Here is a 14,339-nt window from a genome sequence, read left to right as displayed (position 1 = left end):
AAAGCTTCATACTCGGCCATATTATGAGTGCACTGAAAATCCAGTTTAAGAGAAAAGGGAATCATCTCCTTCTCTGGTGTAATTAGCAGAATTCCGATTCCTATGCCTGCCATATTCTTGGAATCGTCGAAGAATAAATTCCAAATTGGGGATTGTTGAATATTGCAAATCCACTCATCGGGGAAATCATCCTCAGCTTTAACATCCTCTGCTAGAGGAAAATCTGCTAATTGGTCTGCAATTGCTTGGCCTTTGATAGATTGCTGAGAGACATATTCCAAGTCGTATTGCATTAATAGGACTTGCCATTTGGCGATCCGTCCGCTGAGAAATGGTTGTTCAAGAACGTACTTGAGAGGATTTAATTTAGATAGAATCTTGACTTCAGACGCCAATAGATAATGCCTCAATTTCTGACACATCCATACCAGAGCTAGGCATGTCTTCTCTATCTGAGAGTATTTCTTCTCATAATCAATAAAGGTCTTGCTCACATAGTAAATGGCATGTTCTATCAAGCTGCCTTCTTCGTATTGTGCCAAGAATCCGCCGCAAGCAACTTGATTAACTGAAATGTATAGCAATAGGGGTTTCCCTAATTCTGGCGGCTTTAAAACAGGAGGATTGAGAAGATATTTCTTGATGCGTTCGAACGATTGCTGACACTCTGGTCCCCATTCAAACTTCACTCCTTTTCTGAGCAAATGATTGAAAGGCTCACATCTCATGGCCAAATTAGAAATGAATCGCCGAATTGATTGCATGCATCCTTGAAGGCTACGCAATTCTTTGAGATTAGTCGGAGGCGGCATGCCAATGATAGCTTTGGCCTTAGCGGGATCCATTTCTATCCCCTTCTTGCTGACCAAGAAGCCTAGCAACTTGCCTGATTCGACTCCAAAGACACATTTTTGTGGATTGAGTCTTAGCTTGTAAAGAATGAGTCGCTTGAAGACTTGATTGAGAGCTTCGATGTGATTTTCCTCTTCTTTGGATTTCACCAGAATATCATCGACATATGCATCCATAGTCTTATGCATCTGATCATGGAAAATAACGGCCATAGCGCGCTGATAAGTGGCTCCAGCATTCTTAAGCCCAAAAGGCATAACCGTGTAACAGAAAGTGCCCCATGGCATGATAAAGGATGTTTTGGATTGGTCGCGAGCGGCCAACTTGATTTGATTATATCCGGAGTATCCGTCCATAAAGGAAAACATAGCATGCCTGGCTGTGCTATCGACTAGGAGATCAATGTTTGGGAGCGGATAGTCATCCTTTGGAGTGGCTTTATTGAGATCACGGAAGTCGATACAGATTCGCACTTTCCCATTCTTCTTAGGAACTGCTACGATATTCGCCAACCAATCCGGATAATCAATTGCTCGAATGAATCCTGCTTTAAGCAGATCCTCAAGTCCTTCCTTGACCTGTTGCTCGATTCGAGGATCCATTTTTCTCAACTTTTGCTTGACTGGTTTCGCCTCAGGCTTCAAAATGAGGCGATGTTCCACCAATTTCGGATCTAAACCTGGCATATCCTCATAAGTCCATGCGAATACTTCTTCATGCTGCTTGAGGAAATTAGTGAGCCTTTCTTTCTCTCCTGGGCTCAAACCACTGCCAATTTTGAGAATTCTAGGATTGTCTTCTGATCCGATATTGATATCCTCAGTCGGATCTTGAACCAAGGATGATGGCTCATCTTGCCTCTGAATCGATGCAAATTCTGGCAGTTCCTGAAGAGCTGAATCGAACTCTGCGGGTTCTTCTGACTGCTTTGCAGTTTGACTACATTCTGCTCTTATTCTGACCTGATGAATTACTGCTGATTTCGAACAAGCTTTTGGATTAAAGATGAGCTTCTTGATAGATCGGGAAGACATTCTGAAAATTGGAGGATAAATTGATTTAGGGAAATTGCTCATCATGAAATAAATTGCTTTTATTAAAAATAATTGGAAAGATAAAAGAGCAAAATGATTTCAATTTTGTGAAGATTTAATACTGAGGAATAAAGAGACAAATGGCACCAAGATACACAAAGGAAACTGACAACTTTATTGAAAGATAGAATTAATCAAAATGACAATGATGAAAATGAAATGGGATATCATCCCGATAACAGAATAGAAAAAGAAAGACAAAGGAATTCTTCTAATGTGCTCCCTTAATGAAAACAGTCCCTTTCTGAGACCTTCGACCATTAAAGCCCAATCCGGCTCTTTTAGGGCAGTGCTGAGGAATCACTGGTTCAAGACGACCATCTTCATTTTTGCCTAGGCCTCGAAAAGGCTGGTAGCCATGCTTTACTAGTAAATCAAATCCTTTTTTAGCCTTCATAAATTGGGAGAATAGGGGATGACCCTTAAGAGTGCTGTAACCCAATCTTAAAGAACTGTGGACCTCCCCATCGGGTCGCAGCCACTGTATGCTCGGGCTGCTCTGCCGTCTGCATTATTCTTGAATCCTCTTCGAAGCTGACCTCTTCAATACCCCTAATGCTAGGGATATCAGTAGTGAAAGAGGGCCTGGGAACCATGGGCTGTGCTAGCCTCTGCTCCGGATCTTCGCCTAAGACTGTCGTGATCATACCACCTTTTGACCACTTGATGCATTGATGCAGAGTAGACGGTACCGCGTTTGTGTTGTGGATCCATGGTCTCCCGAGAAGTAGATTATAAGTGGGCGGCACATTGACCACGTGAAAGAGAATTGAATGGACCGAGTAGTCAATGAAGATCTCTAGGAATATTTTTCCTTTCGCTGTTTGGCCATGATTGTCAAACCCATAAATGGTGATTGGATCTGGAATGTATTCTTCTTCTTTTATGCCCAAAGCTTTGGCGGTCATTTCCGAACATATATTGAGACTGCTGCCTCCATCGATCAGCACATGAGGAACTGTCATCCCTCTGGTTCGAACCACAACATACAAGGCATTGTTGTGAAATACATGAGGTTTAGGGAGATCCTCATCAGAGAAAGTAACTGGAGCATTAGTCATGGCCTGATTGACTATATGGGCCATGTCTTCAGGAGTTGTGCTTGGTTTCACCTTGATTTTTTGTAGCAGATCATTCAACACCTGCTGATGCTTGGCGGAGGCTTGAGTTAAGTCCAAAATTGAGACATTTGATAATGCTGTAATAGGCTTTAGAGTTGATGTCTCGCTTTTCTTTGTGGTGGACTTAATGAGATGCTTAGGGAGCCATGGCATACTTCTGGCTACCTCGGGAGATATCCCGGCGGACTTGTCAGACACTTTCAATTTGCCGAAAGCTGAAATAAGGTCCATCTTCTGGGCCTTGGACCGAGTCTGCTGCAATACCAGGACTTGATGCTGAGCTTGCATGTCATTTTCAGAGCATGGCCTGATATGCTCCTGTGGTTGAAACGACTGTTCGGTGATGACTACTGTAGAATGACAAGGAAATGGCTCTTTTAGAATATCTATATTTTCATCTTCCGCGCCTTCTACCAGAAGATTTTTATCAATAAGGTCCTGAACAATATTCTTCAAAACAAAGCAGTTCTCAGTATTGTGCCCCACTGTTCTGTGGAACTTGCAGAATTGGTCTTTGAATTTTCCCATAGGAACGGGAGGATCGGCCAACCTTGGCAACTTGACCATCTCCTTGGTCAACATGTACTCGAGCACAGTCTCGAGTGATTGATCTAATGGAGTGAATTTCCTGTCATAGCTCCATCCTTCATGCTTCACTTTTTCTCGGGGTTTTGATCCCTGCTCCAGCTGAAGCGGCTTATTGAATTGCGGGATCGACTTCCCTTTCTGATCATTCCTGTTTGAACCTCCTGCCCCATAACAGAAGTCTCTGTTCTGCCCCTTGCGATGATTCCATTTATTATTATTGACAGAATTAGTAAAGTGAGTCTTCTTCTTTGACTCGTTCTGGCCGCTGTTCTTGGTGAAAGTGAAACCTTCATAGAAGTCATTCTCCAGACTTAATTCGAGCCATTCGGCTCGCTCTGTTAATTCAATAAAGGTTCTGGATGGTGCGGTGGAGATGAGGCCTTTTAGAGGCTGCGAGAAATTGCTTAGAATTAAGGACAAAGCATGCCCCTCTGATATGGGATCTCTCATTTTATTACAAGCTGACCTCCAGCGGTGGATAAAATCTCGGGCCTTTTCATTTTCTCTCTGTTTCAGGCCACAGAGGTGGCTGAGGGTCGGGAGTGCCTCAGCGTTGAATAAAAAGCGCTCAATAAACAAATTGACCACTTTATCAAACTCTTTCAGCTCTATGGGATTAATATGCTCTGAATACCATTTTGCTGCAATACCCTCCAAACTGCGAGGGAAACAAAGAAATAAGGCCCTGTTATTCCTCCTGAACTTGGAACACTCTGCGAAGAAAAGGGCGAGGTGCGCCTTTGGATCACCCGAACCATCAAACTTAATGAATTTCTTGGGGAGGTTATCGAGATCATCATCCCCATCCAATCCATCATAGAAGTCTTCGCTGGTGAAGATTTTCTTGCCCTTGTCGCGGGCCTGCAGATCCTTAACCATTTTCATCACATCTTTCAGTTGTGACTGCGTAGGGTCGTCAACAGACTGATTCTTGGATTTGTAAGCGGACCCCTGACCCTGAGTCGACCTTCTGAATTCATATTTATTTTCACATTCCTTGTCAGCATCGTCAGCTGATTCTGACTCATCAGATATTTCCTCGTGACGACTCTGCTTTTTGTTGATCTTCACATTCTTGACGGCCTGACCCTTATCTTTCTGTTTAGTTTGAATTTGCTCAGTACTGGCCTCAGCTTGCTCTGCCAGCATCTTGGTCATCATCTTTTTGAACATGATATACATTTGGGGATCGATGCCATCATCCGCCTGCTGACCCTGACTCTGGATTGATCGAGGTGAGTCCATCTCTTCTTCTGAAGCTACTGAATATGCGACACCTTCAACTGATGTGGTTTTCTTTCTGGATCTTGTATTGACCATCGGGTATTGCAAATGTTCTCTTGGATGTTGTTGATGCTCTCTGCAGGGCAGAACTGATGGTTAGGCTTCTGAGGAGATTTGGTTTGGAGGAAAATATTTGTTGAGAATTTTGGTAGACAATTGAAATAATATCCCATTACTAGGGATTGAGTCGTCGCTGGGATTACGACAATTGCGTTGCTATTCTTTGCAAGATAAACAACTGAAAATATGCCTTGTTACCTAGGCGAGGTCGTCAAACCAAAGTGAAATGTAAAGGAATTTTATTGAGGGGAAAAACATGATTTTATCAATAATACACTTGACAGAGGGGAGGGGGACGAACAATTTTCCACCACTCTATAAAATCAGAAGACACACGAGGACCAGGAAAAATAGTAAGACTGACAAAGGAATCCCAGCCATGTCTGGCAGAATGGTATGCTCCGAACCACTGATCTGATGCGAGATCGAATTCTGGCAGAACCCCCGCTAGTGGACCAATCTCTACGCGCTTCTGCCTTTGAGAGAACTGCCTGACACACCGCTCGGGATGATAGTATGCACAGAAGAACGGGCCAAGTAGTCTGAATCGCTTGCCATAAGTATAAGTGTATCTGGGAGGTGATTCCTGACGATCAAAGTAGTCCCATACGACTTCTTCCTCCTGAAGGTTGTCGATCAAGAACCGGTATCGCGCAACTGGAAGAAGCTTCTCTCCATTGTATCTGAATGAACTGGCTCGGACTGGCACATGCCGGAGGAACCAAGATTGCAAGGCATAGGTGCACCCTTCGACTAGAATCGATTCTCCGAGTGCGAAATGAGTCAACCCTCGGTATAGAAAAGCGAGTGCGGCCATGGCTATCGAGAGGCGGCTGGTCTGTCGACTTCCCCATCTCCTCATAAGCTGAACTATTCTGATATCCATGTAATTCCGTCCGTCGGGAAAGAAAGCTAATCCCACCGTGCAAAGAGCCATCGCGTGCTAAATTCTCTCTCGAGCTGTCCTAGACAACGAACTGACTTCCACAAATGTCCCATGCTGTCTGTAGATTTCGAGCAGATTTACATATTCATTTCCATCTTCTTCAATCAATGGCCAAGACTTGCGTCCTATCATGCGAGCTAATGCATCCTTAGGGTCCAGACCCTTAACATTAATCAGAAACTGTTTCTCCAATGGATCTCCAGGCTGACCGGCTGGCTCGGGCAATCCCATAATCTCTGAAAATTCATCCACCAGTACTGTCATCTCGCCCCACGGGAACCAGAAGGTAGAAGTGCTCGGATTCCACCGCTCTACTAGTGCATGGATCAAGTTGCCGTTGACTGTTTGCTTTCCCACTGCGGACGCCATTTCCAATCCACACTCGTCCAGATGGTCCGGAAACATACGAGAGAAGTTTTTAAACCATAAATAATACCACCGGGGAAAGAAGGATCCGGTGCTGAGGACTCGATGTTCGGGAAGACGTTGTCGCACCTCGTAGGAGATGTGACCCTCAGGGAAGACTGAATCAAGCTGACTGGATGCCATCAGAATAGACTGGAAAACATGGAAAATTTGGAATAAGACTTGGAAAATACAGGAATTTTGAGGAAAATGTAGGCAGGATAAAAATAAAGCAGGAAATTCGAGATTCAGAAGACAGGAAAGATGGGAAATCACCTGGAGTTTTGAAGGAAATAGAGGAATTTCATGAAAATCGTCCAGGGTTTTAATATTTCATAAAATGGAGTATTTGAAAATCGTCCAAGGCTTAAAACATGGACAGTACATGGACATAGATTGGGGAATTTTGAGAAAATCGTCCAGTATTTTTAGAAAATTGGGGAAAATATGGAAAATAAAAGGAGATGACTATAACATATTCAATCACATTCTGCACAAACAAGTATGCACAAACAACATTCTCTAAAAGCTGACTCTAGATGCACAAATTTTGAAATGGCTGTAGGACGTTAATCCTAACTCTAAGGCTCAGATCATCTGTATCCAATCCAGTTATGCCTATATACTCAAGCCAAGGCTCGATGTACGTGGCATAAAATCAATTTCTCCGGTTCTAGGTTCAAGTTTTCCAACATCCTTGAGCACCTGCCGATATACGTTGGACTATGGCCCTTGGTACGTGGCAGGGGGGCTTTCACCCAAATAGGTGGCCCAGTTGTGAGGCTCTGTCCCGAACTATGGTTCTGGAAGAGAGCCCAGCAACGTGAAGACCGAGACAATATAGGTGGGGTGATTTTTGAAAAACATGAGCACATGCAATCAAACAGAAGGCTCTAAGTCGTAAAGAGATAGAATTTTGAAATATTTGAAGAAGCAAACATTGTTTTTATACAATTCCTAAATTGAGGAGTGTTGTATTAGACCTAAGTCTATGTGAGCATGAATAATTCTCCTCAATATGGTCCTACCAAACCATACCTAGTCTATATGCATTCCATGTCAGCTGGGTTCAAGTCTAGGCTCCTAGGTTCACATGATATCATAAAGCAAAGCTGACATTCCATGAAAATCGATTTTGACAATTTGAACTAAGTAGAGCATTAGATTGATCAGGCGAAGACAGGTCCCATCACGGTCGCCAAACCTGTTATCATCGCAAAATTTTTACTTTTGCAAATCAAACTGACCTTTGAAAAAGATTTTTGAAAATAACTCGCCTCCGTTTTTAAAATGCGGGAAAATTCCGTAGAATGGGACTCGCCTGTCGGTACGAAGTTCAACCGTTCCTGCCACCTTTAACAGGGGTAATTGAACCAAGGATCAATCTTATGCTCTACTCTATTCAGCTTGTCTAAATCATATTCTAATTTCTAAATGCACAAAGAATCAGGCATGTGCTATGAATTTTCAGAAAATGCACATTTGAAAACATGATGTTTGCTTTGAATGATTGAAATATTTAGAAAATGTAAATCTTGGAAATGATATCACATGAGAAATCGTGAAATGGGATTTGAAATATACTTTTGAGAGAAATAAAAATTGATTTTGAGGAATCCTTGACATTTGGTGAAAATCGATTCTGAGAGACTTGGTTTCTCTTAATTCAAACTTGGAAATCGAAATTCTAACTTAGAAAATTTGAATTTGGAACTTGGGAAATACTTGAAATATCCTTTGAAATTCAATGTCTTTGGGAAAATCGATTTTGCTATAAGACTTAGGAGATTTTGAGAAAATGAACTTCTTTGAATTGAGATTGGAATTGGAATTGGCAAATGCATGAAATGAATGAATATGATTTTGAGGAATTGAGAACTACTTTTTGTATTTTTGAGAAGTGCAGTGCATTTTTGAAGTTAGCCTAAGAGTGTAGGCTGAATGTGGCTAATGTGAAGATCATAAATCTAAGTATCATTCATATTCTGACTATTGCCATAAATACAAATTCCACCAAGTTTATAAACTTCATAGAAGCTAGTGCATGTGCCATTCGTGTAGACCATGGTGAATTTGTAAAAATATGCATGAATCATCATCCATCACACATCAAAATTATAAAAATAAACTATATGCAATGCAACCTAAGCTAAGCAGGAAATGTAAATTCTTATTCCAAAGTTTAATTACAAATTACATCACTATTGAAATTTAAATACATGAAAAATAAAGTCTCAATGTACCTGCAAAACTAGAAAACTTAGTTAATGAATATATGTTGGCTTTTCTAGATTTATCCAACAATATCAGGAAATTGTTGGATTTTGCTAGATATAAGCCTCTTCCTTGATTCCCTTAAATGAAAATGATAAAGTATGAAATAAAATGGAATAAATATGAAAGAGAAGATATGGAATTTCGAAATTGGGGTCAAAATGACCAAAATACCCCTAATAACAAGACTATGGCCTTGAAATTAGGGTTTTTAGAAAGATATTTTGATAAAATGCAAATTTTGAAATTTGAATGAAATAAACTCAAACCAAATATGCTATGACATGATTAAAAATATGAAATTAGGGCTAGGGATTTCGAAATTTAGGTCAAATGACCAAATTGCTCCCGATAGCAAGACTATGGCCTTGAAATCAGGGTTTTTAGAAATAGATTTTTGGTAAAAACTTAGGTTTTATGCACTAAATGAAATCAAATGAGCATCAAATTAAACCTAAAGCATCCTAATATGATTATGAACATGATTAAACCCTAAAAACATATGCTTATGCACGAAAATTCAATAATATCTCAAAAACTGTGATTTTAGCAGTGTTTTGGATCTTTCAGGAACCCGGTTTTGCAATTTGCTTAATTCAGCCATCAAATGGATTCCAAAATCCATAAAAATTGGTACCTGCACTTTTTATAACCCTAATGTCGAATTGGAATTATAAAAAATATTTTTTGACATTAAATTAATCCAAAAAGTGCATTAAACCCTAAAAATATGCTATTTTTTACCTAATTCACCAACCAGTTTCAGTCCAAGACCTGAACCAGGGGTCAAATCTCTATGGAAATTTATGAAATTTTACAGAGACTAAGTAGAAAGAAAAACAGAGATTTCAAAATTTACAGATTGGAAAAATCATCTTCGGTTAGGGAGAAACCCTTCCGGCAATCTGAGCTAAAATATATCACTTTTAACAGGGATTAAAACAGCTATTCCAGATTGAAAATACAGGAATAAATAGCAATCCTAAACAAAAATTTCTGAAATTTTAGTGGTGAACATTAGACAAAAAATAATAATACTCACTTTTTACAGATCTAAAATCGAATCTGTGGTTTGGGATTTATGACTAACACAAGTCTGATTAGGGTTTTGGTAAACCCTAACGAGCTTTAAATTTAAAAACAGATTCTCTAAAAGGGGAAAAATACTAAACAGTGATAAAAAAATCCTAACATTTCACAGCAGACAGATATACTCAATGTGAATCCATAGCACTTTACAGATCTAAAATCGGATATAAGATGAAAGAAATATCATCACAGCAAGTTACCTTCTTGATTTTAACCACGATTTTAAAGCTTTAAAAACCCGATTTGATGTCTGATTTTTTTGACAGGGTTCCCGAGATCCAAAACCTATGATTTTTCTACAGTAACTCAATAACTCATGCATGAACCACATATAAGAAAATCAGAAATAAACAATGAGTTCTTCCATCCGAAATAACATCATCTTTACTGTTCTAAACCTAGAACACACAGAAATTTAAGAAACTTGAAAAACCATGCATTAACTAATGTAAATAAATAAAATAAACCATAAAACAATAAATAAAACTTATTTCTATGCTATAGAACGTAAAACAAACATGAATAAACCATGAAAATAAAATAAAAACAGGGAATCAATGGCTGGAATTTGATATCACCTTTAAAACATAGATTTAACCCATTAAAAAGGGCAAATCATATATTTTATTGGTTATTAATGCAAAGAATCATATTAAAATCAATTCTAATGGATTAAAATCTCTGTAAATCACCCAAAACAGGGTTGGATCACCTTCTTGGATTGTTCTTGCTGATTCTTGATGGTTCTTGAGGTTGAATCCATGGTTTAATCCATGAAGATGATGGTACCAATGGCTAAATCATGTTTAAAACAATGAAAAACATTAAATAAAAACTAAAAATTAGAGAAAATAGTTACCTTGAGGTTGCTGCAATGGAGGAAGGGCTGGAGAGGAGAGAGAAGCTCCAAGAATCCAAAGGAAAGCCAATTGGAAAAATCGACCCCCCTATGGCCTCTATTTATAGAAATTTTTTTAGGTTTAAAAATTGACAATTTTGAAAATTTTGGACTCTAAAGGGGGGGGCAATTTTGGGGTGGAGTTACCTAACTACCCCTAGTCTAAATTATCCTAAATAATGCCTAATTAACCCCTAGCTAATCCTAAAAATCCCCCAAATGTGGTGCCACTTGGCATTTTCTCACATTGGGTTTTTAAAACACCTTTAAAAACCTTTAAAAATACTAGTTTTAAAAACTAACTTTCAAAATGAGTTTTTCAAAATGATTTTGACTCTTCTAAACCTCTAACACTAACCAAGACATCAACTAACCCTAGTCTAGCCCTGACTGACTCGAATATGGCACCACCCCGAGTGGGTGCTACTTGAGTTTTTCAAAAAAAATGATTTTAAAACTTGAAATTGAAGGAGTTTTCAAAAGCTTTTCAAAAGCAAACTTTGAAATTGAAATTTTTGAAATGATATAGGATCCTAACTGAATTAGAATTCCTCTGGATATGGTGCCAACTGAGTGGGCCCACATCGAGTTTTAGAAATTTTGAAATAAACACTGAAAATGGCTTTGAAAAAGGGTTAAAATTGACATTTGAAATTCAAGATTTTTGAAAATAGGGTCTCATGCGAACTGGAACTCCGGGTTAGAGTCCTGAACTCTTAGGACTCTGAAATTTTAAATTTTAACAGCCAAATGAAAGAATTTTCAAAAGATTTTATCAAGAAATGATGAAATAAGTCAGAAAACACAGTCAGGGTTAGATTCCTAACTCGACCGAACTCTAAAGTAGAATCCTGAACTAACTGGACTCTGTAAAATGACCTAAATTTCGAAAACAAACAAAAAAGATTAAAAATGGAAGTAAAACAGACTTCAAAACAGACTCCTGACCGGATCAGGTCTTTGAGACAGAGTCCTGATCGGACTGAAACTTTCAAAATTTTTAGAAATTTGATGAATAGAGGAATTCAGAAGCGACACCACCTCAATGGGTCTCATCTGTGAATTGAAATCGATTAAAATTTGAATTTTAAATGAATCCAGATTGTTTCCTTGAGAAAATATTTCGAAATATAAAGTCCTGGGGTTGGAAAATGACAGAGTATTGAATAAAGACCCAGGTTTTGAAATTGATTTTGAAATAAAAGCTTTAAAATTCAAATCTGGATTGAATGTTTTGAAATAGGAGTGCTGGATCTCGAAAATGAGATGCAATGACCTGCAATGCTATGCAATGCTATGCAGAATACATGCAATGACATGCAATGATCTGTAATGACTTATGAAATGGACAAACACTGGATGAGGGTGAAAATTTGGGGTGTTTACACTCATGCATCAAACTTTTAAAAAAAAAATGTATACAGCAACATAGTGTGGGAAGGGAAGCATAACATGAGTTGTATCACTTTCAGTATCGATTTACCGAACACGTTTCAACAGTCCTGAACCTTCAGAAAAGACTTTGTTGATCATCTTGCTAAAAAAAAAAAGAAAACCTTAACTGTAATACGTTGAGCCAACACCCTTGAAAGCATGAGTTGGCCATCGAAGGGAAATCCTATGTAACGCAAAACACATAAGGTTACACCTTCAGCTCTTGTTGTTATCTTATGCTAAATCAGAATGAGAGAACCGAACCTAATGTGAATTTCATTTGAACTCAACACAAAGAAATAGATGTTATAATTTTGCAGGAGGATAAATACAACATGGCCAATCTACTTTTCCATAACGGCCTCCAAGTTCGTTCTATAGATTTTGAGGAGCCAGTGAAGATGCTTCCAGGATTGTAATGCATCATAAAAAAAAATGCATCATAATAAAACCCAAGATTGTAATGGACCTTGTTGATCTTGACAGTGAGGTTGCAACAACCGTCTCAAACAATTCTAATTCCAGCTTATAAAATAATGTGATATTGATTCTCACCCAATGGGTATGTAAGTTCTTGTTTGAATGTGATGATACAGGCATTAACAGACACTACCCTATGAAGGCATATATCAGAATTTGGAGAATGTTAATGCAGTAAACGAGTGCCCTTTATTAAAATTAGAAACTCAAATGCTAGGAGACAGGGTGATATCTTCATCACGGGTGATTTTATTAAATATCCTTCCTTCTTAGGAGTTCATGGTTAAGCTGATGAACACCTCCGAGCACTGAATCTGCAGATGATGGGAAGTGGGGAATTAGGGAAATTCTCAAGATGCAGAAAGGCAAAACATCTGTTATGGTCAGTGCATAGGCTAACAAAAATATGCCAGATGATAAACATGATGGGCATTTGAACAACAAAACTAATAAACAGAAGTGTTTTACTCAGTCAATTAATACCAAATCTATGCTGCAATTCTGAACATAGCACTTAATATTTTAAAATAACCTAGAAACAAAAATTTCCATAAAGTATACAAACTGAGATTGCATGCTACTGGCATCTAAAAGGAAATTATAATCAGATACAAAATCTTACCTGGTGGAGTGAAAGGGGAACTCATACGCAGGTACCCAAGCAGTCCTTGCTATAGTTAATGCCGCAGTACAACAGGAAGGAATTCGCCCACCTTTTGGACCTCAAATGAGGTATATTAAAGAAATATGAGGATTTCCATATTAGCATTGTTGTTTTTCTTCAGACGTAGGAAAACAAGGGCATCAATAATAACTGTTAATAAAACCTTTAGAGCGACTTTATAGGTCCAGAAATGACTTAGGCATTTCCCTTTCAGAAATCATCGATTATGAATTCGATGATAAATAGAATTTCTGTTATTCCCAAAAGATTCTGACTAAGAGCAGTTCCTATTGGATCATGTAATCCCTTTCTCTTTTTTTTTTTTACAGCAATTGTCCTCCCTGAGCCGATTCGAGATATGGATCATTTATGAAAACCACAGATAGATCTCTGAGAGGAGTGTAGGAGACAGTATAATGGGTGTGAAAGCATATAATGGTATTCACAAAATTCGCAGAAGACAACTTGAATGACCATGGGTTATACAGAATCGACAGGACTGTCATGCTAGCATCGATATGAAGCGAAATGCAGAATAGTGAAGGAAATAATCAAAATATATGCAGGTTAGCCAAATAGAATTGAAAATTATCAGTGACATAAAAACAAAAAGAAAATCACCACGCAATTATAAGGTTAAGATAAAAAGAATGCAAGCCAAGGGTATGGCCCAACAAGACGAATGAGCAAAAAAAAAAAAATGTCGGGACAGAGTTGTTTCCTTTAATATTGCACAATGATGAATCGATTTTGCCATAGGCAAATCAACGCCACTCTGGTGCTTTAATGGAAATAATAAAAAAAAAAATAAATAAACAAATGAAGGGAAGGAAATGGGTGCTCACCGAGAAGCTGTAGGGGTCTAGGAGGAGGAAGTCGGCCTTCAATGGAGATGTATTCTGATATTGCAGTTGGAATCGATCCTTTATCTTGATGCACTTTTGTGATGAGGTCGACTTCCATCTATTGATGAGGAAGGTCCAGAGAAGAATGGATTGCAAAGAAGAGAATGGAGGGGTAGAAGATGGATCGTATGCAAGACAGAGAAGGCTGTGGAGGGGTGAAAAAAAATGATCACCTAGAGTTTCCTCGTCATGCCCCTCTTAAGGAGGGGGGTGAAGGTTCGGGAATGGGCCGACGGTTGAAGATG

Source organism: Nuphar pumila, chromosome 17 (genome assembly GCF_984573655.1).
Source record: "Nuphar pumila chromosome 17, dmNupPumi1.hap1.1, whole genome shotgun sequence".
Classification (NCBI taxonomy): domain Eukaryota; kingdom Viridiplantae; phylum Streptophyta; class Magnoliopsida; order Nymphaeales; family Nymphaeaceae; genus Nuphar; species Nuphar pumila.
The sequence above is the reverse complement of the archived record's forward strand: the minus strand, read 5'-3'. Positions refer to the sequence as shown.